Source organism: Cetorhinus maximus, unplaced genomic scaffold, assembly GCF_964194155.1.
Source record: "Cetorhinus maximus unplaced genomic scaffold, sCetMax3.hap1.1 HAP1_SCAFFOLD_1052, whole genome shotgun sequence".
Classification (NCBI taxonomy): domain Eukaryota; kingdom Metazoa; phylum Chordata; class Chondrichthyes; order Lamniformes; family Cetorhinidae; genus Cetorhinus; species Cetorhinus maximus.
The window spans coordinates 66,778-93,879 of record NW_027596994.1 but is presented as its reverse complement, the minus strand read 5'-3'; positions in this window follow the sequence as shown (position 1 = coordinate 93,879).

Below are 27,102 nucleotides of genomic sequence, written 5' to 3'. Positions count from 1 at the left end.
CATCCACCATTTCTCCCTGGGTCCACCTGAGTTAACGGTTTTGTAAGAACAGCCCATAATTATCAGCTATAGGGATTCCACTTCTGAGAGATTTCTTTACATCTGTTGGCAAATCGATGTCCCGGTTAAGCTCGCAGCTATTTACCCTATAAATGGCGGCACGGAGATAGTTTTGCATATTTCCCAAAACTGCTCCTCTGTGGATTTGGACAAGGACAACGAGAGCAATAAAACTGCGGTACATAGACCTGCCTGTTTTACAACTCTGGAACCCGGGAGCAAAAACCGCTGAGGTTTTTGTACGGGTTTCTCACTGCGATCTGACGCTGTGCCTCACTGCACAGTAATACAGCGCCCCGTCCTCCACACTCAGTTCGCTTATATTGAATTAACCGTTCTTTTGAGACATGTCAGCAACCGCCAGATATCGTTCTGAAATTACATCTTCCTCAGTACTAAGATATTGGTGATGATCCATCTTGGTGGCTGTGCCGTTTGCTGCCGGTACCATTGCATGGAATAGATATTCTTTTTTGCGTGTTCACTGTCTAATTGAACCAAATCGCCTTCTGAAGCCATTATTGCAACCGGGGCCTGAGTTACTGGATCTGCGCATCTTCCGCCTGTGAGGTAGATGAATGAAATATCAAGCAGTTAAATAGTGTTGATCAATATTTGTTTGTAGCTGTGTGAGTTTGTAGAACCTCCTATCTACCCAGCTGTCGATGGTATGGATATTTCGGATCGTTACTTGTATTAATTACCAACGCAATCTCTCTACATTAGTCTACTGATCTGCCGTGATGTACTTAATCCAGTACTTACTATCCAGCAGCGCCGCCAGTATTATCAGAAACATGTCTGACTGAATCGCTGTCAGTGAATTTGAATGGAATGAGCCAGAGATTGAGAAGGAGAGAGGGAACCCGGGCTCTGTTCAGTTTATTGTTCCACCCACACACTTCAGGGGGCCAGGCCCATTGTGACCTCACTCAGGGAATCATCCCTTTTGGCGTTGCCACCACGTGACTTAGTGACGCCCATGCTTGAACTTGGCGCCCTCCGCTGGTGAATCCGGTTCAACCCGTGTTCGGATGCGGCCATTGAGTGCATTTAGGGTTTATTGAAATGCTTATCAAGACACAAAGGTTCCCCAAAGGCCTAAATTGGAGCTGTTAAGACACAGTCTTTTTTTGCTGCTGATGTTTATGTCAGAGAGTGTTGTTAAATCTGTAGAAATCATCGCTGTAGTTCTCTGTCCAAATCCTGGGCGCGACGAAGTAGAAGTAATGCCAAGATTTTGGAGAAAGTGCGGACGCTGTACACCAGAATGGCACCAGAGATGAGGAACGTTTAAGGGAGTAGTCTAGAGAAACTTGGATTCTTGCCCTCGTAATAAAGAAGGTAAAAGAGAGACTCAATTGATGTGCTAAGAATTATGCCCATTTGACAGATTAGGTCGCAATTGCTTCCATTATCAGAAGATTCAATAACCAAATCATTTCGATTTCATGAAAACAACAGAGAGGGAAAGATCTGTTTTATTTATTACATTGTACGTGTTAACATCTGGAATAGGTGCCTGAAATAATGGAGGAAGAGGATCCAATCGTAAATTTCAATATGGAATTATTATAAATTGAGAAAGGAAAACAGCATGGAAAATGTGCGGTGTGAAAGACGATTGTGATGGGCCTTTCAAATAGACACAGATACGGTAAGCGGAGTCCTCATTCCGTTCCGTATCTTTTCATAATTCTGGTCCCTTCCTGCCCCTCCATTACTATTTTCTCTCAGCCACTTGATGTTTGAACAGGTGCAGGATGCTCACAGACTTCTGGAGTTTCAACCGTCGCTATTTCCGCTCCATCAGTTTCGGCTGCAGCTGATCGCCGCCGCGCACTTTTATCAGTTTTCAAACTGCGGCATCGCCGGCCACAGCTTCCGTTTGTACCTCTGCTCTGGCCCGATTTTGTTCTTGGAGGTATTGCTTCCGTTGGTCTGTTCTTGCCATTGGATAGATCTGCAGTACAGTGAACCAGCGAACTGATTTGAAACAGAGATGAGGCGATTTTTTTTCACTCAGGGTACCGAGAGCCTTTGGAACTCTTTCCCTGAAAAGGCGGTGGAAGCAGAGTCCTTGAATATTTTAAGGAAGATGTGGATAGATTCTTGGTAAGGGAGGTGGTGACAGGATAGCGGGGGTAGGTGGGGTGAACATTTCAGGTTAGTATCAGATCAGCCATGATTTTCTTAAATGGCGGAGCAGGCTCGAGGTACTGAATGGCCTACTCCTGCTCCTTGTTCGTACACTTGTACCCCAGGTAGAATAAAGTTTTACTTGGAAGGAAATACTTATTGAGAACTGATAAAATAAGAAGGAGCGGTACAGTATGGTTCCACATGATGGCTCTTCTTTCTGTAACCCTGCAGCCCTGGAAATTCTATGTCAGAGCAGAAATACCGAATCCCGCCCGGCTGAACTGCTGATCCAAACAATGCCAGAGAACAGCGGCAGCAATCTGTCCAATCACACAGGGCAGGCAAGGCGGATCAGAGAGAAGGCAGCAAACGGAAGCTGTGGGCCGGGCTGGAGCAGGAAATGTTGTCGCACATCGAATCCATTTGTAAGGAGCTTAATTCAATATTTATGTCCCCTTCTAAAATGATATAACTCTGCCTCTCGCTAACAGCTGCTGTACTTTCATATTTATTCCAAATTGGGGGCGAGCAGGGTGAACGCGGGCGTGTCAGGATTAGTAAATAATTAAATAATAAATTACGTTTTCTTTGGCTAAATCGGTTAAAACTGGGCCAGAGCCTATGGCCGGCTGAGTGAGCATAGTTCTGAGTAAATGTTCAAAGAAGTATCAAAGGTTTGAACCCTTTAAACCAAAGACCGAAGAAGGAGATTTTTACAAATATGGGTAACGCGTGGAGACAGGGCGTGAGAAGGTTCAAGTCGGCAGGAAAGGCATCCAAAGAGAAAGAAGTGACGTAAGGCTCCGCAAATTGGTCCGTAATGTTAATGTTATCAGATATGTAAGTTGAAATTGCAAATGAATATTACTGTTGAAATTGTCGTTTTCTATTATTGCAGAAGGGTGTGGATTTTTGCAACTTTTCTCACTACGGTGGCGGGATTATTGCTTCTGTTTATCAGTTTGAGAGCGCTAACGGGAACACTTAGTGAGGGTTTTTGTACGGGATTCGCTATATCTCTGCAGCCAAGGCAAAGAAATATGCCGCGCTGTCAGAGATCAGGATGTTACAGATCATGAGTTCGGTAATCTTGGCAGTTTTATTGAACGTTGTTGAAAACCGATCACTGATATCCTTATATCTGAATGGCTTCCCTCCCAGAATATGAAGCATGTACTGTGGAGGTTTCTCCGGGCGCTGACTGTACCAGTACACATAAGGGTTATGAGTACTTGTTTTCAATATGCAAACTACTGTGATATTACTTTGCTCGTCAAAAGTTATTGCAGCAACCGGCTGTTCCACTGTGTCTTGGTGGCTCTATTCTAACATAAAACAATAGCAATAACAACAATCAGTATCGGCCTCACATTGATCAACAGAATCACCATCATCACCATCACTATTGCTTTGTCAACAACAACATCTGTGTCATAGTAATTAGAGGAAAATGGATTATTCACTGGGAATGAAATACTTACTGAGAAGTGACATAATGACGAGGAAAAAAGCGAAACGGTTCCCCATGACACTTGCTGATTTTGTAACCCTGTAGTGCGAGAAAGCCTCTGTCGGAGCAGAAATACAGATCCCCGCCCCACTGCACTGCTGATCCAACCAATGACAGGAATGGACCAGCGGCAACAATCTTCCCAATAACAAAATCGAGTCAGAGCGAGAGCAACAAACGGAAATTGTGGGCGGGGATACCGTAGACTCAATATTGAGTGAAGTGTGCGGTGACTCTCAGCTGCACTCGGAAATGATGAAGCGGAAATATTGATGGTTGAACCTGCAAGGTCAACGACTATCCCGCACCTGCTGACTGTTCAAGTGACTGACAACAAATAGAGTGGGAGGGACATGAAGGAACTAGAATCATCGAATCTTTAGGAGCAATGAATTGAGGCCATTCGGCCTATCATGTCTATGCCTCAGTGGAAGAGTTATCCAATTCATCTTTCAACCCCACATTTCCCACGAAGGCCGGCAGTTATTTTTCTTCTTTTAAGTTGTGTATAAAATTTTCTTCTAAGTGACATATAATTTTCTTCTGAAAGTTTCTAATGAATATTCTGCCATCCCTTTGGACAATACAATCCAGATTTGAACACATGGCAGTGTAATAAGTGAATATAACCTTTCCCTGTCTCTTTTCACTTAAACTTGGGTACTTGGATTATCGAATTTTCTGCCAGTGGAAACACCAGTACACGATCTAAAACAAAAACAGAATTACCTGGAAAAACTCAGCAGGTCAGGCAGCATCAGCATAGAAGAAAAGAGTTGACGTTTCGAGGCATCATGACCCTTCGGCAGAACTGAGTATAGTTAGGAGAGGGGTGAAATATAAACTGGTTTAAGGTTGGAGGGGTGGGGTGGGGGGAGAGAAGTTGGTGGGGGGGTGGGGGTGGTGGTTGTAGGGACAAGCAAACAATAATAGGAGCAGCTAATCAAAAGATGTCACAGACAAAAGGAACAAAGGGATGTTAAAGGTGGTGATATCATCTAAGAAAATGTGCTAATTAAGAATGGATGGCAGGACACTCAAGGTACAGCTCTAGTGGGGGTGGGGTGGAAAGACTGACGACAGGGTATTACAGTTATAGATTTAAAAATCATGGAAATAGGTGGGAAAAGAAAAAACTATATAAATTATTGGAAAAAACAAAAGGGAGGGGGAAGAAACTGGGGTGGGGATGGGGGAGGGAGTTTAAGATCTAAAGTTGTTGAATTCAATATGCAGGCTGGAAGGCTGTAAAGTGCCCAGCCGGAAGATGAGGTGCTGTTCCTCCAGTTTGCGTTGGGCTTCACTGGAACAATGCAGCAAGCCAAGGACTGACATGTGGGCAAGAGAGCAGGGTGGAGTGTTAAAATGGCAGGGAGGTTTGGGTCTTTCTTGCGGACAGACTGCAGGTGTTCTGCAAAGCAGTCGCCCAGTTTGCGTTTGGTCTCTCCAACATAGAGGAGACCGCATTGGGAGCAACGAATGCAGTAGACTAAGTTAGGGGAAATGCAACTGAAATGCTGCTTCACTTGAAAGGAATGTTTGGGCCCTTGGACGGCGAGGAGAGAAGAAGTGAAGGGTCAGGTGTTGCATCTTCTGCGTGGGCATGGGAAGGTGCCATAGGTGGGGGTTGAGGAGTAGGGGGTGATGGAGGAGTGGACCAGGGTGTCCCAGAGGGAACGATCCCTATGGAATGCCGCCAGAGGGGGTGAAGGGAAGATGTGTTTGGTGGTGGCATCATGCTGGATCTAGTTCGCGATCTAGTTCATCAAACCTCTTATAATTTTGAGTACTTCAATTTACTACCTCCTTTAATTCTTTGACATAAGGAAAGTATTACCAATTTCCTTCGTCCATTCACATTGGAGGCCGTCACCCCTGGTACCATTCTGGTGTATTACCTCCAATATCTTGACATTCTTTGTAAATGGTGGTTCCCTGATCCCTAAACAGCGAGTTTTAAACTTTTAATATTATTTAAATATTACATAAACATCAACGAAAAAAAAAAGATTGCTTCTGATCAGCTTCAATTTAGACTTCTGGGAAAAAAATAACATTCGTGTTTTGATATGTAAATCGATAAACACCAAATCCAATCAATGGCCCCTTAACCGGATGAAAACAGAATCCATCAGCAGAGGGCGCCAAGCCCAAGTATGCTAAATAGAAAGTCACGTGTGGCCAACGTCAAAGCCAATAGAGATGGTTTCCTGAGTGAGATCACAACGGGCCTATCCCCCTGCAGATCGTGGGTGGAACCACGAGCTGAACAAAGCCCGGATTCCCTCTCTCCTTTTCAATCTCTGGCTCATTCCATTCACATTCACTGAGAGAGATTCAGTCAGACATGTTTCTGATTATACTGGCGGCTGTCTGGGGCAGTAAGTACTGGATTATGTTCATCAAAACAGGTTAGCAGATTGAGGCAAAGGGCTTGCACTAGCAATTAATATGATTAACGATCAGATGTTTACATATTATGAACCGCTTGGTTCATGGGAATTTGCGCACAGTCATTTAGATAGACACATGTTTAGATGGATCCTCTTTAACCGTATACTCTTCTGTTCTTCTACTTTCACAGGCGGGCTGTGTGCCGATCCAGTTACTCAGACCCCAGTGACGTTAAGCATGTCAGAAGGGGGTTCGGTGCAGTTAGATTGCGAATATACAGACAAGGCTATCTACAATATGCAATGGTATCGGCATAAATCGGCACAGCCTCCAAGCTGGATAATTACCAAAGTAGTAGGACTGAGAAAAGATGAAATCTCAGGACGATATCTGGCGGCTGCTGACAAGTCTAAACAGTCTGGTTATCTCAATATAAGCGGCCTGAGTGTGGAGGACGGGGCGGTCTATTACTGTGCAGTGAGGCACAGCCTCACGTAAAAGCCAGAAGCCCGAACAAAAACCTCAGCGAGTTAGGCTAAGTGTTCTTGGTGGCTCAAACTGAGACGTTAGTTTGTTTCCGGGTTCGTAGTGAACAGAAACTGACAGCTTTACGTGTGAAACATTAGAATTGATGTATTCACCTATGGCCAAATCAGCAGAGATCTGGTCTGGGAAATGTTGAGGCTTATTCCCATGCCCAGAGTTATAGTGCCTCAGTAAATATCTCGGAGCTTACCCGGAATATTAATGTACCAACAGAGGCTGAGAAAGCTCACAGATATGGAGTAACTATAGCTGATCATTACGGTCTGTTCTTCCAGACAGTAAACTCAGAGGGATCCAGGGGCAGTGAGTCTGTGCCACTGCACCGCTCGTTGCTGTAACAAACACAGAATGTGTCAAAGTCTGGGATTGAATTTAACACATGAAATAGACAATGACCGTTGAAACATCGGCTCACCGCACAGCACGGCCATTATCAGAAAGGACAATCGGGAAAACATGGTGTCTGGTTCAGGCTTCGACAGAAAATAACTGAATTTTAAACGGATGTTGAACATTCTCATCTGAAATTAAAGAGGAAACTCCGATCAGGGACTTATTGGGCGACTGACGGACGTTTCCTTACTCGAAAGCTATGAAGCTCCCAGCTCTCTGATGCCTGCACCGACTACAAACCGCGAGGGTCACCCTGGCAGGTTTTTGTACGGTCCCTCCTGATCTTTGCTGCACTGTGCCTCAACCGCGCAGAAATAGGTGGCGGTGTCTATCACTCGAGCGTCACTAACATTCAGAGCACTGCTCCTCTCTGCTGAAATGAACTGAGCCGTGATCCTGTCCCGATCGCTGGTACCAGTCGCCAGGTGCTGCACGGTGCGGCCGGGTATTGTCTGTACCACTGTAGCTTCCGTCCTGCTACTGTGGTGGAACAGGTCAACCTCGGTAACACCCAGTGACTCAGGAGACTGTGATACTTCTTCACTGCCAGTTGCATCTGAACATAATATGTAGATATAGAGAAATATCATAAAAGCAATAATATCTAGTACAATAAAATATAGCAGAGCACAATAGAGCACAACGTAACATACTACATGATATGCAATAAAGCAAAGTACAAAGTAATACAGCATAACAGATGTGTAAAATTATGTGTAAATTATTCCTGTCTGAAATAGCAAACACACTCACATGGAGGGAAGAGTAAGAAATCCAGGGAGATAATCACTGAAGTGAAGCTCAGCTTCATGTCGGATTCTATCGACTTGCGTAGAGTAAATCTAAACAGATTCTGGCGAAGGGAGGCTGTCGGAGGAGGCAGCCCTGCGGCAAATCAAACTGAGCCCAACACCAGTTACACTGTGTCCGCTAGACCCGGGTCTCTTGGACTTGATGGGATGTCGGGGGCGGGGTGGGGGTGGGGGGGGGGGGTGGTGGGGGGGGAGGCGGGTGGTGTGCGCATACGTCAGGACATCCGCCTGTGTGACCTCGCCCTGTAATATTTGTGACGCCACCCTGCAGTCTGTGTGACGTCAGCCAGTCAGGTTTGAGGATCAGAAACATCCTTCCCGGAGCTGATCTGAATATCGAGCCCTGAGTTTAAGGGAATTAAATGCTGACCAGAAACAGGAATAACGGTTTAACCTGTAGATTGATTTGACGATGGGTGTGTTCGGTAGAAATAGATTCTGCTGTTTGTTTCTCTCGGCCGCCGCTGGAAACAGATGGGTGGCAGTCTGATCCGAGGTGAATGTGGTTTCCTTTCTCTTTGTTTGAGCGGCTGACAGCGCCGCTAAACATTGTGGCTGCACCTGCCCGATATTCGATACAAACTCAACAGACAGGAGCTCCCAGACATAGCTCAAAGTGCGGGGGGGTGAGACTTCTTCCCATCATTAACTCCGGCTGAGAGCTCTGCTTCTAATCAACTTTCTCCGCTCAGAGAGAGAGGTTTGACTCCCAGAACGGGGCATTTGCTGTTGTCTGTCTCACCGACTGCCTGCAGACATGAGTAAGACTGTCCCTGTAAATACAGCCCGATCGGGACCAGCCGGTACAGAATAAAACACAGTCACTCCATGTAATATAATAGGTGAAATTTAAAGCAGTTACTTATCCTTCTGTCTTAACATTTGAGGACAGTACCTGAGTGACAGGGCCTTCATTACTCAGATCTGAAACACATAGTCAAACAGGAAATATTCATACCGAAGAGTGTTTAAAATTCAGATTGAAACCATGTTTTGAAAATGAGATGAAATGTGTTTATTTCACAGTTCCCTGTCAGAAATACCCCGGCCACGCCCCATACAACCCCGTTGCTGCCTGACGGCATTGTCGCTGTCGGCTCTGTAAAAGGGAAATTGAGATTGGAAGAAACTCACTCTAATCTGCACCATCAATAATCGGTTGTCATTCTCATGATCCTCTCATCTCACTTCCTTGTGCCTCAGTTGACGCTTTAAGACCTGTAAGTGGGGGAGTGGCTGTCAGTGACTGGAAACAGTCCGAGCGGGTCTATAGTCAGTGTCCGTATAACAGAGATGGTTACATTGTTAGGGACAGGGGTGGGGATGGTTCCCCTTGTCTGGTTATCGAAAAACAGAAACACTGGGTTGTGAATTATGTCAGAAAACATGAAACAGACACTCGAAAGGACAATGAACATTGAGGGAACTCTGTACTTGGGGCTTGTTTAAAAGAGCGCAATCATTACCTTGTGAAATGTGTTCATTTTCCATATACCTTCCCTGAACCAGAAAAGTACTCTGATCAAATAGACAGCATGTGCCGGCTTTGCCCAAAGAAACCTCGAAAAGGACAGTTTTCGAGAGCTGAACAATAATTCAGACAGGCAAGGAAAGATCATCAAAATGCAAAATGTGACTTAACGCACCACAAATTAATTTGTGAAATTCATTTTTAGTATAGATGCATGGCAAGAACCCAACTTATAGAATTGCTCAATTGCTACTCACCTGTTCTTGTTCAGTGTTATGCTTGGGTTTGATATTTTATTAATGACTCTGTGACACCTACAGGCTGAATTGTTTCTCTTTATCGGTGTGAGACCGCCCTCTGCTGAGCGCTGACTGGAACTCCCACTGGGGTTTTTGTACGGCATCCGCTATATCTCTGCAGCAGTGTGGGGTCCATGGCACAGAAATACACGGCGCTGTCGGAGAGAACAGCCCCGGCGATATTCAAATGAACCGTTTTGATTTCTTTGTGCAAAACACCAGTGAACCTGTCTGGGAAATCTGGAGACTTATCTGCATTCCCTGAGCTATATATCTTCATTAAATATATCGGAGCTTCCCCGGAATATTGGGTGTACCAGAACAGAGCTGGAACAGTTGTCGAGTAATTACAGTCCAATTTTATTCTCTGTCCTTCCAGAACCGTTAATTCAGGGGGATCCTGGGACACTGAATCTTGGCCATTTGTTCCTATAACAAAACACATAATGTGTCAAATACCTGGAATTGAAGATAGCAGGTGGAACAGACATTGACCATTTAAACATTGACTCACCAGGCAGCAAGACTATTATTATCATGAAGGAACAGAGGGAGCACATGGTGTCAAGATTAGAGGTCGGAAGAAATCAGGTAATATTTGAAATACGTTGACACTCTGTTCTGATATAAAGAGGAAATTCGGATCAGGGGCAGGCTTCGGTTATTGAGAAACTGAGGGGCGTTTCCCAGCGCTATGATTGGCTGGTGTCTCAGAACTGATGAGGGTTCAACACCCATTAGTTCTGTACCGATTATTTCCCCTGACTTTCTCTTTCTCCCTGTCTTTCTCGGTATCTCAGGTACTCTCTTCATCTGAGGATCAGTGTTTCTCGCACTGTTGTTGATGTAATTATTCAGGGGCTGAATGACCCTGGCGGAACCCAAGCTGGGCGTCAGTGAGCAACTTATTGCTAAGCAAGTGCTGCTTGGTAGCGCTGTTGATGATCCCTTCCATCACTTTACTGATTATCGAGAGTAGTCTGATCGGGCGGTTGGATTTGTCCTGTTTCTTGTGCACAGGACACACCTGGGCAATTTCCCACATTGCTGGGCATTCCCCAGTGTCTCTCAGATAGTATCCCTGAGAGATATACATGCACACTCGTATTTATCGGTCTATTCTGGCGGATATTTATTTAGAATGACCGGCGTCCTTCAGTCTTCCTCCCCCAGTAATCTACTTACACATTCCCGATATCTGCTCAAACATCCCTCGCTCTCCAACAACACCCACCCCCACCCCCACACCCCCACCCCCTGCCCCCGCCCGCACATTTTACTCTCTGATGCCCATTTCCTATTCTCCCAACCCTGCTGTCTAATCCCCCATTCCATCTCTCTAATGTCCTATTTCCACTCCTCATCCCCTATCGCCACTGACGAATTTCTGATTCCCACTCGTTACGCTCCAAATCCCATTCTTTTCCCAACCATTTCAGATCTCTACTGACCCATCCCCGTTCTTTATCCTTGACCGCTGCATTTTCTGCGCCGAATCTAGCCCTGTTCATACAACTGCTGAAAGCGCCGCTCATTTTCTACGTTCTCCCAATGTCTACGTTTTGGACTGAAGTAATTGTAAATTGATCCAGTATCAGTGAATATCGACGTGGACTCACAACGTCATGTGTTATTATTGTTGAGAGTCGGTTTTAGTTGCAGAGCAAGATAAAAGTGAAAGGTTTTCAGACAACCCTTCACCCAACTTCCAAGAGACATCAGCAGCTGGGAGGATTGGCGGCTTTTTATAGTTCCCAGGCAGCAGTTGATCTAATAACTCCACTCGCCTACGTCAAAGGAAACTCAGACTCCTCCCACCAATGCTTCTTGGATTGGACTCCTCATGCGTGACTCGTTGTATTGCCAGGATTGGTGAGAATCGTGGTATATTCTCCACTAATTCCTGGGATTGGGGTTAAATTAAGACCCAGACAGAGGAGATGCAGATCGATCTCACCTCGGGAACGGATTTGAGCATCAGATCAGGCAATGACATTGCAACTCTGGGGATCCAGGGTTAACTACTGCTCCAGTCAGTTGGGATGGATGTTTCCACTCGCTCCTCGGGGACTGATTCTGGCAGCACGACAGACATGGACGTTTCGCTCCCGGCCCTGGAGCAAGCTCAGAACAGGAGGTGAAATGTTCTCTCTGCAATGGTTATGTTGGTTGTTTAATACGATGAAACGATTATATATGTTGTGTGTCAATGTGCAGTGAATTCTCCATCCTCAGACCACCATGCCCCCGGTATATTAGTGCACACGCTGCTACCCAGGCCACATCCATAATAGATCAGATGGGAGTGCACACTGTGATTTTGGCTAAAGACCCCCACCCAATTAATATTAGCTATCCGTCCGTCCGTCCGTCCGTCCGTCCGTCCATCCCTCCATCCCTCCCTCCCTCCCTCCCTCCCTCCCTCCATCCATCCATCCATCCACCCGTCTATAAATCTACCCATCTATCTATCTACCTACTCATCTATCTATCTACCTACTCATCTATCTATCTATCTATCTAGCTACGTACATATCTCTCTCACTCTCTTCCTCCTCCCACCCCCACTCTCTCTCTCTCACTCTCTATTAAATGCTTCAGGAAGGTTTGATGTGTAGTATTTCAAACTCCAAAGGTCATCGCTCCTTAGAATCATAGAATTTAACAGCTTTGCTTGTTTGTTCCTTATTCACTGTCTCGGGACTCGTAACTCCTTTTGCTCCTTTATCTTGAAATGCATATTTGCTTCATATTTCCTTTCCTTACTCCTCTAGTTTATATTTACTATGCCACCCCTATGTCTCTGGTCACTATGGTTTCATTGAAAGAGACAAACAGAAACGACATTGTTTGATTGACTTTAAGTCTGATATCACAATTATATCTGATATCCACATTAATGTTCATGCCTCCTGGTGGTGTATTAGTGTAACTGCGTGTTTGCCGAATTTGTCAAACTCTGCATTCATTCCCTGAATTATTTGTTTTCACCTCCATGCATTTTTACAGAAGCGAGGAAATTCATTTCGAGGAGAGATTGCCTCACCAGGGAGACAGAGGTCGCGGCAAACAGACCGAGACTCCGAGAACATCGGAGAGAGATAAAGAACCAATCAGAGAAAACTCTGGTTTGCAGCTCTCATTGATTGTAGCGCAACTGTAATCAGTTCTGACAGCAACCTTGTCCCTGGAAAACACTCCTCAGTGTCTCAGTAAGGGAAATCTGATTCTGATCTGGGTTATATTATAATATCATACTAGGAGTATCAATATGTTTAGAATATTATGTTACTTTCTGTCAAATTCTAAACCGAACAGTATATGTTCCCCATGTTCCTAATTGATAATAATGGTCTTGCTGCTTGGTGAGTCTATGTTCAAATAGTCAGTGTGCCTCCAGGAGTTGTTTAAAAGGTATGCATTTGTGGTGCAGGAATGAATTACGAGGTTTCAGTGTGAATTAGCGGTTTGGGAAAGGCAGAACATTATTCCGGACTGCCGTTACTCGGCATCCTGCCCTGCCACCAATTCTCTTCCAGTATCTCAGGGAAGTTCCGAGAAATTTACTGAAGGTGTATAGCTTGGGAAATGAAGAAATGTCTTCAGGTTTACAAGGTAGATTCTCTGCTGAGGAAGCAAAACTCTTCATTCAAATATCGCCTGGGATCTTCTCTAAAACACCACCGTGTATTTCTGTGCCATGAAGCCCACACTGCTGCAGAGAGATAGCGGATGCCAGACAAAAACCCCACTGGGGGTTCCTGTTAATTCCCTGATTAACAGAAACAACAATCCCGCCTCCACAGCGAGAGTCACAGCGACCTTCCAAAAAAATCATAACAAATAACAAAACTCAACATTAAGAGGTGAAAAACACTTGTGAAATTGTATTAGTTAATTTCAAGTCGAATTTGTAGGATAACAGACCGTCATAAAGCTATTTGATCACTTTAATTTCCTTTTTGCCTTTTAATGCAGTTTCAGTGCCTGTCTCTAATAGTGAGTTCCCCTTTCCCCCATCTCCCCTGTCAGGTTCCTGGAGCCTTTGGCCGCGGCCTGTTCACAGGATTTATTTGATCAGAGTATGTTGCTGGGCAAGAGACAGTTTGTACACAATGAGCGGAGTTCACTAGATCTTTAACACAAACCTCAGGTACAGAGTTCCCATCGAGTTTGAGAATGCTTCCTTAATGCTGGGATGTTTACTGTCACCATTATTAATCCCGAGTTCACTGGTGATAATTAACAGACCAGGGTTTCACTCCTCCTACTCCCATCTCTAAAAGTGCAGCCATTCCTCCATCAGGCCATTGACTGTCGTCCAGCTCGGAGTGTTTCCATTCAATGTCAGACAGCTCACCACCAACGGATCTCACAGAACCAGAAAGGGACAAGGAAGTCAGGTGAGAACATTCCTAGACATGACAGCAAATTATTGAGCGTGGGGATTGGAACTGATACCTTCAAATCTGACTCTGTGATGGCCTTTTGGTTGGATCGGATTCTGCAGTTTGTTTTCCTGGCCGCTCCTGGAAACAGTTGGTGACAGTTTGATCCGAGGTGAAGGTGTTTTCTTCTCGATGTGTGTTTGAGGGGCTGACAGCGCCTCTGTAGATTGGCGCTGCATCTTCCCGAGATTCGGTACAAACTCCATCACACAGGAGCTCCTATCCACAGTCTAAAGGCCGTTTTTGTACAGGGGCCAGGCAGTTTTCCATCACTGTGAGTCTGAGAGCGCAGTAATACACGGTAGCGTCAGTGAGCTGCAGACCCAAGATGGTTAAACTGGTGAATTTATTCGAGGTCTGGAGCTCGACTGAGAAACGGCTTTTAGCAAAGCCTGCATTACCTTCACTACCGCTCCAATGTTTCCATAATATAAACTCAGGCTGTGTACCTGGGTGTTGCCGGTGCCAATATAAATGACAGCTCCTCCGTGTAGTTTCATGGGTACAAATTAAAGTCACCGCTTCTCCTTCTGTCTTAACATGTGAGGACAGCGGTTGAGTGCTAGAGTCTCCATGACCTGCATCTGAAAAACATGTTCAAACAGAAAAACGACGACTGTTCAAAGTTAGAACAAAAACAAAAGTACCTGGAAAAACACAACAGGTCTGACAGCATCTGCGGAGAGGGATACAGTTGAAGTTTCGAGTCCGAATGACTCTTCACCAGAACTGTTCAAAATTTACGTTTTTGTTAAATATTCAGGAGATACAGGATGTATACTGGGTCAGCATTTATTGCCCATCCCAGTTGCCCTTGGTGGTGACAGCTGAGGGCTTGCTGGGTCATTTCAGAGGGCATTTTTTCAAAGAGTCAACATCATTGCTGTGGGCCTGGAGTCACGCAGAGACAAGACCAGGTAAGGGCGGCAGGTTTTCTTCCCCAAAGGACATCAGTGAATCTGATGGGTTTTTACAACCATCGATTCATCGTAATTTTAATCCCAGGATTCTCATGAAATCAAATTTCATAATCTGCCATGGCGGGATCCGAACCTGGAACCCCAGAGCATTAACCTGAGTTTCTGGATTACACCGCGTCCCCTCATGGTTTAAAACTGAGAAAAAATTAAATGTGTGTGGTCCACAATTACTTGTCGGAAATACCGCCCGCACAATCCCGATGCTGGGTAGCCTCATTGTCGCTGTCTGCTCTGTAAAAGGGGAGTTGGATATTCGAAGATACTCGTTCTAAGCCCCACCCTCAATAACCTGCTGTCATGTCTCAGGATGTCCTCACCTCACTTCCTTGTCTCACCGGTGCTGTTGTGACAAGGGTAGATGGTGAGCTGGCTGCCAGTGATAAGAAGCACCCTGAACTGGGATTCAGTCAGTGGCTTCATCGGGTGATTGTTTCAGTTTTGCACAAAAGATGGCGGTAATTAAACCCATGTCTGGATAGTGAATCTGTCAAACACAGGATTGTTCATGGGTTTGGTTTATTCCGGGTAAATTTGTTCTTTATAATTATTTTCGCCTCACTATCAGGACACGAGCAACAGTGAGATTTCCCTCGTAAACCACTTAACGAGTAATCTGACTATGATTTTATATCTTGTCGGACTGATTTATGGACTGATCATATTAGAGCAACGATTTCTGTTGTTACTGCACAAACAAATGAACAGACTTAGGCTATGGCGCACTGGTATTGTCGGTGGAGTAGTAACCCAGAGACCCAGGGAAATGCCCTGGGGCCCACGGTTTGCCACGGCAGATGGTGGAATTTGAATTAAATAAAAATCTGGAATTAAAAGTCTTACTGTCGATTGTTGTAAAAATCCATCTGGTTCACTAATGTCCTTTAAGGAAGTAAACCTGCTGTCTTTACCTGGTCTGGCCTCTCTGATATGGCCTACAAGGCCATTCGGTTGTATCAAAACACTACGAAATCTCAAAAAGGAACGGGCGGACCACACGTATCGACCAAGACATCGGAAACGACAACGGCAAACTTAACCCTGTCGGACCTGCAAACTCCTCCTTACTCGCGTAGATATACAGGCATTTACAGCACAGAAGGAGGCCACTCGGCCCACCTTGTCCGCGCCGGTGAACAAAGATCTGACCACACTAATCCCATTTTCCAGTGCTTGGCCCATAGCCCTGGAGGCTATACCAATGCACGTGAATATCTAAATACTTCTGAAATGTTACAAGAGTTTCTGACTCACCACTCGTTCAGGCAGCGAGTTCCAGACTCACTCTACCCTCTGAGTGAAAGAAAAACCTCCTCAACACCTCTCTTAGCCTTCTAGCCCCCTACCTTAAATCTATGCCCTCCCCCTCCCCCCACCCCCCACCTCCAGCCACCGCACCCCCTACCCCCCCCCCTCGCTCCCCCCCACCCCCCCCAACCCACCCACCGCGGTTATTGATCCCTCTACTAACGGGAAAAGTGCCTTCCTACCCACCAAATCTATGCCTCTCATAACCTTATACATCTCTATCAGGTCCCCTCTCAACCTTCGCTACTCCAAGGAAAACAACCCCAGCCGATTAATTCCTTCCTCATAGCTCAGATCCTCCAGCCCAGGCAGCATCCTGGTATATCTCCTTACAGCAGAAAGGAATCATGGCACAGCAACACACCGGGATCTGAGATCAGGGCTTTACTAATCGTTAACTCGGTGATCTTAGTAGTTTTACCAAACCTAGGCGAGAATCGGGTCGCAAAGTAGAATTTCCAGTTTTCTATCCATCCATGGAGAGGGTGGACAGCGGAGGGTGCCTGAAGTGTTGACTACTCCACAGTACATAGGGCTTACAATAGCTTGGTTTGAAGGTGAAGTTCAGGGTGATATTACTTCCCTCACCTGCCGTCATTTCAGCAGCCGACTATTCTACTGTGTGTTGATGGCTCAGTTCTGACATAAATGTTGGGAATAGTCACCATCTCATCATCAGCAACATCATTACCAGTGCATCTTTTTATTCATTTAGGGGATGTGGGCTTCGCTAGCCAGGCCAGCATTTATTGCCCATCGCTAATTGCCGTTGAGAAGGTGGCGGCGAGCTGCCTTCTTGAACCGCTTCAATGCATGTGGTGCAGGTAAATAAACACAGGGAATCGCCGGATTTAAAATGAAGTTGGAATTAGCTCCCGTGTATCTACTCTTCTGCATTACAATATATTACAATAGTAATAATATGAACAGGAATAATACAACAAAATCATGCAACAACATCCTTCAATAATTTGAGAATCCGGTGATTTTTCCAGGCAGTGTCCGTTTACCCCAGGTCACCAGCAGATGGAGCGCCTACGTTGTGTTTGTTTGTTTACTGCCGCAGGTACGGGCACAATAACATGGCGGTTATGATCTTGATCTAGTAATCCAGGAGGCCATGTAGTTCTCGGAAGTCAGCCTTTCCATATAATGTGCTGCATAATGTTATTTTTCTTTCCCTCCTGGGATTCCTGCTTCTAATTAGGGCACGTCTTTTCTCACAATAACACAGTTTCTCTCATATGTATACCTCTGTTTACCTTGCTGTCTGTTCGTTTGTCTCTCTTTGTCTCTCCCTCTATAATATCTTCATATTTCTACAACTTTTCCCTTCCCTGTATCTTCATCCATTTCCCTTCCTATCTCCGTCTCTCCCTCATTTTCTCACTCTCTCCTACTGTTTATCTCCCAGTCTCTCCTTCATTTCTATCGTTCCCGTCCCTTCTAGTTATCTCCCTGTATCTCCATCTGTTTCTCTCCCTGCCTCTGTCTCTGCCTCTATATTTATCAGAGCCTCTCCCTCTGATTCACTCACAGTCTTTTCATTTGTTTCTCTTCGTTTCGTGGTTTAATGTGCCCGTACTGCTACATCTGTTTCTCATTCTGTATTTGCATCTAAACCCTATCCTCTCTCTCTATCTCTCTCTGGGTCTCTCTCCCTCTCTTTCTCTCTTATTTCTACCCTTTATCCTTCTCTCATTTCTCTCGTTGCTTCTCTCTCTGTGTATCTCCATGTTTCACCTTCATTTTCTAGCATTGACTTCCCTCCTGCTTATCGCCCTCTATATCCATCTGTGTTTTGCTCACTGTCTCTCACTCAGACTTTCTCTCTATTTCTCAATCCGTGTTTCTACCTTTGTCACTCCCTGATATTTTTCTGTCTGCCAGTCGATATGACTCTCCCCCAGACTCCCCATTCATAGACAGGTTTTTTAAAAAAAACAAGTATTTAGATGAATGGCAGTGTTCTAGTCCACCTGAAGTTCTCAATGCATTGAAAATATCCAAGTGTTCCTTGTACATTCCATTCCCTGGAGATTCATCAGCGTTAGATGCCGCTTCCTGTTGTAAAAGGTGAGGTTAGTCAATAATGTGCAACCACGGCAGGCAATACAATTCATGAGTATCCGGGCCTGGGCACAATAGGCCTCAAATGCGCGTACATTAAAGGCATTCGTTTCCAAAACCAAATGCGGTAATTCATCATTTTTGAGCTCTAATTAAATGCAGGGGAAATTGTAGTATTAAAACAACTGATGCGCTCAGTCTGCATCAGACACAATAGATGTGTACCTTTGTATGAAAGCAAAATAATACGGGTGCTGGAGATTTGAAATGAAAGCAGAAAATGCTGGAAAGGTACAGCGGGTCTGGTAACACCTGCGGAGAGAGAAGCAGATTGAACGTTTCGTGTCCAATGTTACTCTCCTTCCGAATTCCGGACTGGCCCCCTAGTACTTCCTGAGCTAAAGGAGATAGTGTGGCTTTTATTGAAAAGGATAAATGAGAAATCTGGCTCCAGGGGACATATCAGCGAGAGCATCGCTTCAGCGAGAGCAGCGCATCATCTAGAGCATCGCATCAGCGAGAGCAGCGCATCAGCGAGAGCATCGTATCAGCGAGAGCATCGCATCAGCGTTGGATTGAACCCTTGCCCTCCGTGACGATATGAAATATATTTACCACGAAAGTAATATTCTTGATTGTAAATCCCAATAATTCCCAATAAAATCAAATCTCCAGTAATATTCCTGATCCACCGAGTGCAGAAACTAGGAAACACAATGAATGGAATTACAGCTTCATCCTTTTGATCTTTAGCGAGGACTGACAACCTCCACACCCAACGCTGTTGTCCTCAATACGGTTGACTCCTTTGTGAACTACAGGTCCACAGACACCATCCGTTCAGCAGGGAAAGGGTTAACAGGGTCGGCTGAAGCCTGTTACTGTTTTGTTGCTATCATTTTCTCATATTGCTAACCTTCAGCTCTTGACTGTTGGCCAGGTCTGTGCCGGAAACAGTGTTTAGTTCAGTCAGGCGGAGATCAAAGCACCATACAGCAGACGGGGTGTCCATTCGGCCCATTGTGCTTGTGCCAGCTCTTCGCATGACCAATACAATTAATCCCACATCTCCACTCTTTCCCCAAACCCAAGACAATTCTTCATTCACATGTTTGTAACATTATTCAATTAATTCATTTTAAAAAGGAAGTAACGAAAAATATTCGGGAATAGAGATTACCATTTCAAATGAAAAGTCTGTTTCATTTTAAAACTTATGATGAACGTTTAAGTTATTAAGAATGTAAAGATGTTGTAAATATATTTCACTGAGTAGGTTTTGTCTGATCTCATCTGCTGCTTACCTCTCCCATTCTGTTTAACCCTGTCAGTCAATCCACATTTCATTCATGTGATAGGTGAAATTGGTCCATTTAACCGTGTGGCTTTATTCAAAGCTTTCAGAGCACCCTGGTCCTCTATAACCGCTTTTCTATTAGCCGTGAATTGCCCTAATCATCAGACAGCAGCTCCTTTAACGTGAGCTTCCGACACTGATAACAGCACAATATGATGTCTTTCCATTCATTCCACACACCTCGCAGCCTCAAACAGTTGAAGGGATAACATTGCGTTTAATTCCTGTCCTACTCTCTGTTCCATTCACTGTTGCCCGACCTGATGTCACGAATTGGAGAGTAAAGGAACTCTCAGCCGATTGGACGAATAACAGAATAAAGAACCTGATTGGATGCCATCTGCTGATTCTGTCAGGAATGAACCAATAGGCAGAGACGCCGGATGTTGCGCAATATTGACCGAACTCTTCATGAAAACAATTTCAGGTCCACGCCCTCTGCTCTGAAAACATCCCTAGCAGAAGGGGTGGAGATAAAGAATGTGGGAGCCTGATCCCGGTGCTGACGGTACAGTTGTATGAAATAGAAACCAGCAGTGGTCGCATAACTGAAATTAATGTTCACCGAGTCTCCTTCAAACTGTTTCACTGTCACCGGCTCCTGCGAGACAGAGTCTGCAGCATGAACACCTGCACAAATTTAAAAATACAGAACTTAAACTTTTTATGAGAATTTTATTATAACCAATTGTTACCGAGTTAAAGGAATATATGCAAATACAGCGAAAAGGCAATTAAAGGGAAGATTACTATCTCAGTGTCACCATCAGGATGAAAATTGCGTAACTTGTGAATCTTACCAGTTAAGAGAGCTGCAGCTGCGAGGAATGAGTAAAACGTAACACCCGCCATGTTCGCGGAGCTGATGGTGGATTTGAACACAATGAATTTCACCAGAATTGTTTTAGTTGTTGAGTATCAGCCGGACCTCGCAGCCGATTGGTTCATCCCTGAAAGAGTTAACAGGTGAATGTGTATAGAATGTGTCAAAATCTGTGAGTAAATATAACCCATGAAAGGGTTATATGACACTGAGGATTTTAGCTCAGACTCACCGGGCAGCACGACCATTATTATTTGTAAAGCACACAAGGAACACGTGGTCCCTGATTCGATAGTAAACAGCACACTCGTTAAAATATGTTAACGCTTGGAGTCTTATGCCAAAGGCAGTTTTCTCTTCTTGGGGAACTGATGGGCGTTTCTCAGCCCTACGATTGGCTGGGCTCTCAGATATGAAGTCAGCTATGCACCAATCACTGTTGGCTCAGGGTAATGTACAGCTGAGACGGACCAATCACCTTCCACCCCTGGCTGTGTCTGCCTGTCTTTCTCGCTCCCTTGCTCTGTCTCACGTAATCAGTCATTCTGTCTCTTTCTCGCTTTAACTCGCTCTCTTTATAAGTCAATGTATCTATGTTTAGATAGATAGATCTTTCTCCCTCATTAGTTTATGTCTCTGTTTATATCACACAGTTTCCTAAATCAGTTAAAGCTGCAATGGGCCCTGTATCTGTTAATATAACACTAGTCCCTGTTTCTCTTATTACTGCACTAGCCCATATCTCTGCTTATATTATAACACACCCAGTCTCTGTTATTACTGTATTAGTCTATGTCCCTGTGGGATGGACAGATAATATTCTAAGTAAAGATGTTGTACTCGTAATTTGCCTGTGGCTTTGGCCTAAAACGAGCGGTACCGAAGTGGCCGTCCGTTCTGCGCAGCGCCTGATATTCTGTTTCAGTGCAGCAATGGAATTACATTTCAGATATCGCCTGTTCTGCGTGTTTGTATAAAAGCAAATCATTTTTCATGCTTCCACTGTCATTCCACAGAGATATAAGATTTATCTTCACCAGAATGTTTCAGCGTTTTATTTTCTCTTCTTCAAACTTTAACTGCAGATCTATTAATACCGAACATTTTTATTGATATCATTTTCTGTTATGCATTCTTGTTTAGAAATTCGTCTCATATTGGCCATTCCGTTGCTGAGGCGGTCATGTCTGTCAGAAAAATCGTTTAATCTCCTCTTCTTTCTGTCTGAGAAAGCGGCTAATTCACTAAACCACTTTGTTCTCTCTCTCTCTCTCTCTTTCTCTCTGTCTCTCTCTCTCAATGCTCTCTTCCTCTTCCCCTTTCTCTCTCTCTCTCTGAGACATTCCCCCTTTTATTTTAAATCTCTTATTTTCTAAGAAATCTCTTCAGGAAAACTATTTTTTTAAACAATTATACTTCAGTTCTCTCAATGATAACCTTCAGCCCATCGCGCCTTCACTGAATGTGTTAAAACACAAACAGTTCATGTATTTTAATTGTAGATTGTTTAATACTGTAATAATTTGTTGATAACCATTCTGTTGCGTCCTCTAGCTCTTGACCTTGTCCAACAGGTACGAGGTATTGCTCCCTATGTGGATGAGGAACAGGGCTGTAGGGAGGATGAGCCAGTTGACCTCGGCACCGTGGCACAGGAGGCCATTCAAGAGGGGGGAGCAAAAAGACAAGTGGTATTTGTAAGGGATTCTATAATTAGGGGAATTGATAGCATCATTTGTAAGCAGGATCTGGTGTCCTGCATGGTATGTTGCCTGCCCGGTGCCAGGGTGAGGGACATTTCTGTCCGGCTTGAAAGGATATTGGAGGGGGAGGGGGAGGATCCATTTGTTGTGGTCCACGTCGGGACAAATAACATAGGTAAGACTAGGAAGGAGGACCTGTTTGGGGATTATCAGGAACTAGGAACTAAATTAAAGAACTGGTCCTCAAGGGTTATAATCTCTGGATAACTACCCGAGCCACGTGCAAATTGGCATAGGGACGCGAGAATAAGGGATGTAAACATGTGGCTAAAGGAGTGGTGCGGCAAAGAGGGGCTGTACTTCGTGGGGCACTGGCATCAGTATTGAAATAGGAGAGATCTGTACCGTTGGGACAGTCTCCACCTGAACCGATCTGTGGCCAATGTTCTAGCGAAAAGGGTAAATTGGGTGGTCAACAGGACTTTATACTAGAAAGTGGATGGGAAGGAAAGGGTAAAACTCCAAGAAGTATGACTAATGGGAAACAAAGCAGCAGGTTAGCGTGTGGGGGGAGGGGGTTGGGGAGGAGGGTGGATTCAACTTCATGGAAAATTATGAAAAAACTGAAAAGGAAGGAGAGCCCAGGAGAGGCTATTAAAGTCCCCAGAACACCAAATAGGACAGCATGTTTGGAAAGGGCTAGGAATCTAACTTCAAACACATCAGATAAAGGGACGACAATGAGAAACAGGACGGGAAATACAGGACTGAAGGTGTTGTAGCTGAATGCACGCAGTATACAAAATAAGGTAAATGAGCTTGTGGTGCAGATTGAAATTGGCAGGTATGATGCGGTGGGCATCACGGAGACATGGCTGCAAGGGGATCAGGACTGGGAGCTAAATATCCAAGGATATACACCCTATCGAAAAGATAGGCATGTTGGCAGAGGGGGTGGGGTTGCTTTGTTAGTAAGAATTGAAATTAAATTGATAGCAAGAAATTACGTAGGGTCATTGATGATGTAGAATCTGTGTGGGTAGAGTTGAGGAACCGCAAAGGTAAAAAACCATAACGGGAGTTATGTACAGACCTCCAAACAGTAGTCAGGATGTGGGGCACAAGATACACCAGGAGATAGAAAAGGCGTATAAGAAAGGCAAGGTTACAATGATCATGGGGGATTTCAATATGCAGGTAGACTGGGACAATCAGGTTGGTAGTGGATCCCAAGAAAAGGAATTTGTGGAATGTCTACAAGATGGCTTTTTGGAGCAGCTTGTGATGGAGCCCACTAGAGTACAGGCAATTCTAGATTTAGTGATGTGTAATGAGGCAGATTTGAAAAGGGAGCTTAAGGTGAAGGAACCCTTAGGAGGAAGTGACCATAATATGATAGAATTTACCCTGAAATTTGAGAGGAAAAAGCTGGAATCAGATGTAACGGTAATGGAGTTGAATAAAGGCAACTACAGAGGCATGAGGGAGTGGCTGGCCAGTATTGACTGGGGGATGAGCCTAGCAGGAAAGACAGTGGAATAGCAATGGCAGGAGTTTCTGGGAGAAATTTGGGAGACACAGCAAAACTTCATCCCAAGGAAGAAGAAGCATACTAAAGGGAGGACGAGGCAACCATGGCTGAGAAGGGAAGTCAGGGACAGCATAGAAGCTATAGAGAAAGCATACAATGCGGCGAAGAGCAAAGAGAAACCAGGGGATTGGGAAGCCTACAAAGACCAACAGAGGACAACTAAAAAAGAAATAAGGAGGGAGAAGATTAAATATGAGGGTAAATTAGCCAGTAATATAAAAGAAGATTGCAAGAGTTTTTAAATATATAAAAAGGGTAAGAGAGGCAAACGTGGACATTGGGCCCCTGGAAAATGACGCTGGAGGAGTAGTAGTGGGGAACAAAGAAGTGGAGGAGGAACTGAATAGGTACTTTGCGTCAGTCTTCATGGTGGTAGACACGAATAACATCCCCTAAGTTCAAGAGAGGCGGGTGTCAGAGGTGAGTATGGTAGCCATTACCAAGGAGAAGTTGCGAGGAAAACTGAAAGGTCTGAAGGTGGATAAATCACGCCGGACCAGATGGATTACACCACAGAGTTCTGAAGGAGATAGCTGACGAGATAGTGGAGGCGTTAGTGGTGATCTTTCAGGAATCACTCGAGTCAGGAAGGGTGCCAGAGGACTGGGAAATCGCTAATGTAACCCTGCTGTTTAAGAAGGGAGTGAGGCAAAAGACGGGAAATTACAGGCCGATTAGCCTGAGCTCGGTCGTTGGTAAGATCTTAGAGTCCATTATTAAGGAAGAGATTTCAGAATACTTGGAAGTGCATGGTAAAATAGAGCAAAGTCAGCATGGTTTCATCAAGGGGAGATCATGCCTGACAAATCTGTTAGAATTCTTTGAGGAGGTAACGAGTAGGTTAGACAAAGGAGAGCCAATGGATGTTATCTACTTGGACATCCAGAAGGCCTTTGACAAGGTGGCGCACATGAGGCTGCTCAGTAGGATAAGAGCCCATGGTGTTAGAGGTAAGGTACTACCATGGATAGAAAATTGGCTGTCTGGCAGGAGGCAGAGAGTGGGGATAAGGGTGTCATTCTCAGGATGGGGGCCAGTGACTAGTGGATTTCCGCAGAGGTCAGTGTTGGGACCACAAGTTTTTACTTTATACATTAATGATCTAGATGAAGGAACTGAGGGCATCCTGGCTAAGTTTGCAGATGATACAAAGATAGGTGGAGGGACAGGTAGTATTTTGGAGGCGGGGAGGCTGCAGAAGGATTTGGAAAGGGTAGGAGATTGGGCAATGAAGTGGCAGATGGAATACAACGTGGGGAGCTGTGAGGTCATGCACTTTGGTAGGAAGAATAGAGGCATAGACTATTTTCTAAATGGGAGAGAATTCAGAAATCTGGAGTGCAAAGGGAATTGGGAGTCCTAATCCTGGATTCCCTTAAGGTTAACTTTCAGGGTGAGTCGGTAGTTAGGAAGACAAAAGCAGGGATGTGCTGCCGAGGTTTTATAAGGCTCTGGTCATACCACATTTAGAATATTGTGAGCAATTATGAGCCCCGTATCTCAGGAAGGGTGTTCTGGCCCTGGAGAGGGTCCAGAGGAGGGTCACGAGAACGATCCCAGGAATGAAAGGCTTAACATATGAGGATCGTTTGAGGACTCTGGGTCTATACTCGATGGAGTTTAGAAGGATATGGGGGGATATGATTGAAACTTACAGGAAACTGAAAGGCCTGGATAGAGTGGACGTAGGGAAGATGTTTCCATTAGTAGGAGAGACTAGAACCCGAGGGCACAGCCTCAGAGTAAAGGGAAGACCTTTTAGAACAGAGATGAGGAGAAACTTTTTGAGCCAGAGAGTGGTGAATCTATGGAATTCATTGCGACAGAAGGCTGTGGAGGCCAGGTCATTGAGTTATTTAAGACCGAGATAGATAGGTTCTTGATTGGTAAGGGGGTCAAAGGTTACGGGGAGAATGGGGTTGAGAAACTTATCAGCCATGATTGAATGGCGGAGCAAACTCGATGGGCCGAATGGCCTAATTTCTGCTCCTATGTCTAATAGTCTAATGGTCTAATGGTAACCAGGGAAAAGGTAGGGCCCATTAGGGACCAAGTGGGCAATCTATGGGTGGAGCCAGAAGACGACTGTAAAGTGTTGAACAAATACTTCACATCCGTCTTCACCCAAGAGAATGAGGATGAAGGTATGGAACTCGGGGAGAGAGGCTGCGAGGTTCTTGTGTAAATTGATATCGGGAGTGACAAGGTGTTGGAGGTGCTGACAGGCTTAAAAATGGAATAATCTCCAGGTCCGGATGTGTTTTGTCCCAGACTGCTGAGGGAGGCAAGGAAGGAGGTCGCGGGCGCTCTGACCCAAATTTTTAATTCCTCTCTGGCCACGGGGGAGGTGCCCAGAGGACTGGAGAACAGAGAATGTGGTTCCACTATTTAAGAAGGGCTGTAGATATAAAACAGGGAACGACAGACCAGTGAGTCTCACGTCAGTGGTAGGGAAACAATTGGAGAAAATTCTGAAGGAGGGAATCGATCTCAACTTGGGGAGGCAAGGTTTGATCTGGAATAATCAGCATGGCTTTGTCAGAGGGAGGTCATGTCTAACAACTTGAATTGAAGTTTTTGAGGAGATGACCAGGTGTGTAGATGAGGGCAGTGCAGTTGATGTAGTGTATGAGGATTTCAGCAAAGCCTTTGACAAGGTCCCACATGGGAGGCGTAGAAAGAAGGCAAATGCACATGGGATACAGGGTAATTTGATAAGGTGGATTCAAAATTGGCTTAGTTGTAGGAGATAGAGGATGATGACAGAAAGCTGCTTTTTTGACTGGCAGCCAGTGCCCAGTGTCGCACCACAGGGATCTGTGCTGGGTCCCCTATTATTCGTTATTTGTATAAACGACAGGGATGACTATGTGGGTGGGGTTGGCGGGGGTGGTGGGGCGGCAGGATTAGTAAGTTTGCGGGTGACACAAAGATTGGCCGGGTGGTTAATTGTGAGATTGAGTGCCTTGGGCTACAGGAACATATAGACGGGATCTTCAAATGGGCAGGTAAGTGGCAGATGGAATTTAACCCTGAAAAGTATGAGATGATGCACTTTGGAAGGACAAATATGACAAGGAAGTATTCAATGAATGGGATGACACTAGGAAGTTCTGAGGAACAAAGGGACCTTGGCGTGTGTGTCCATAGATCTCTGAAGGCAGAGGGGCATGTTAGTGGGGTGGTGAAAAAGGCATA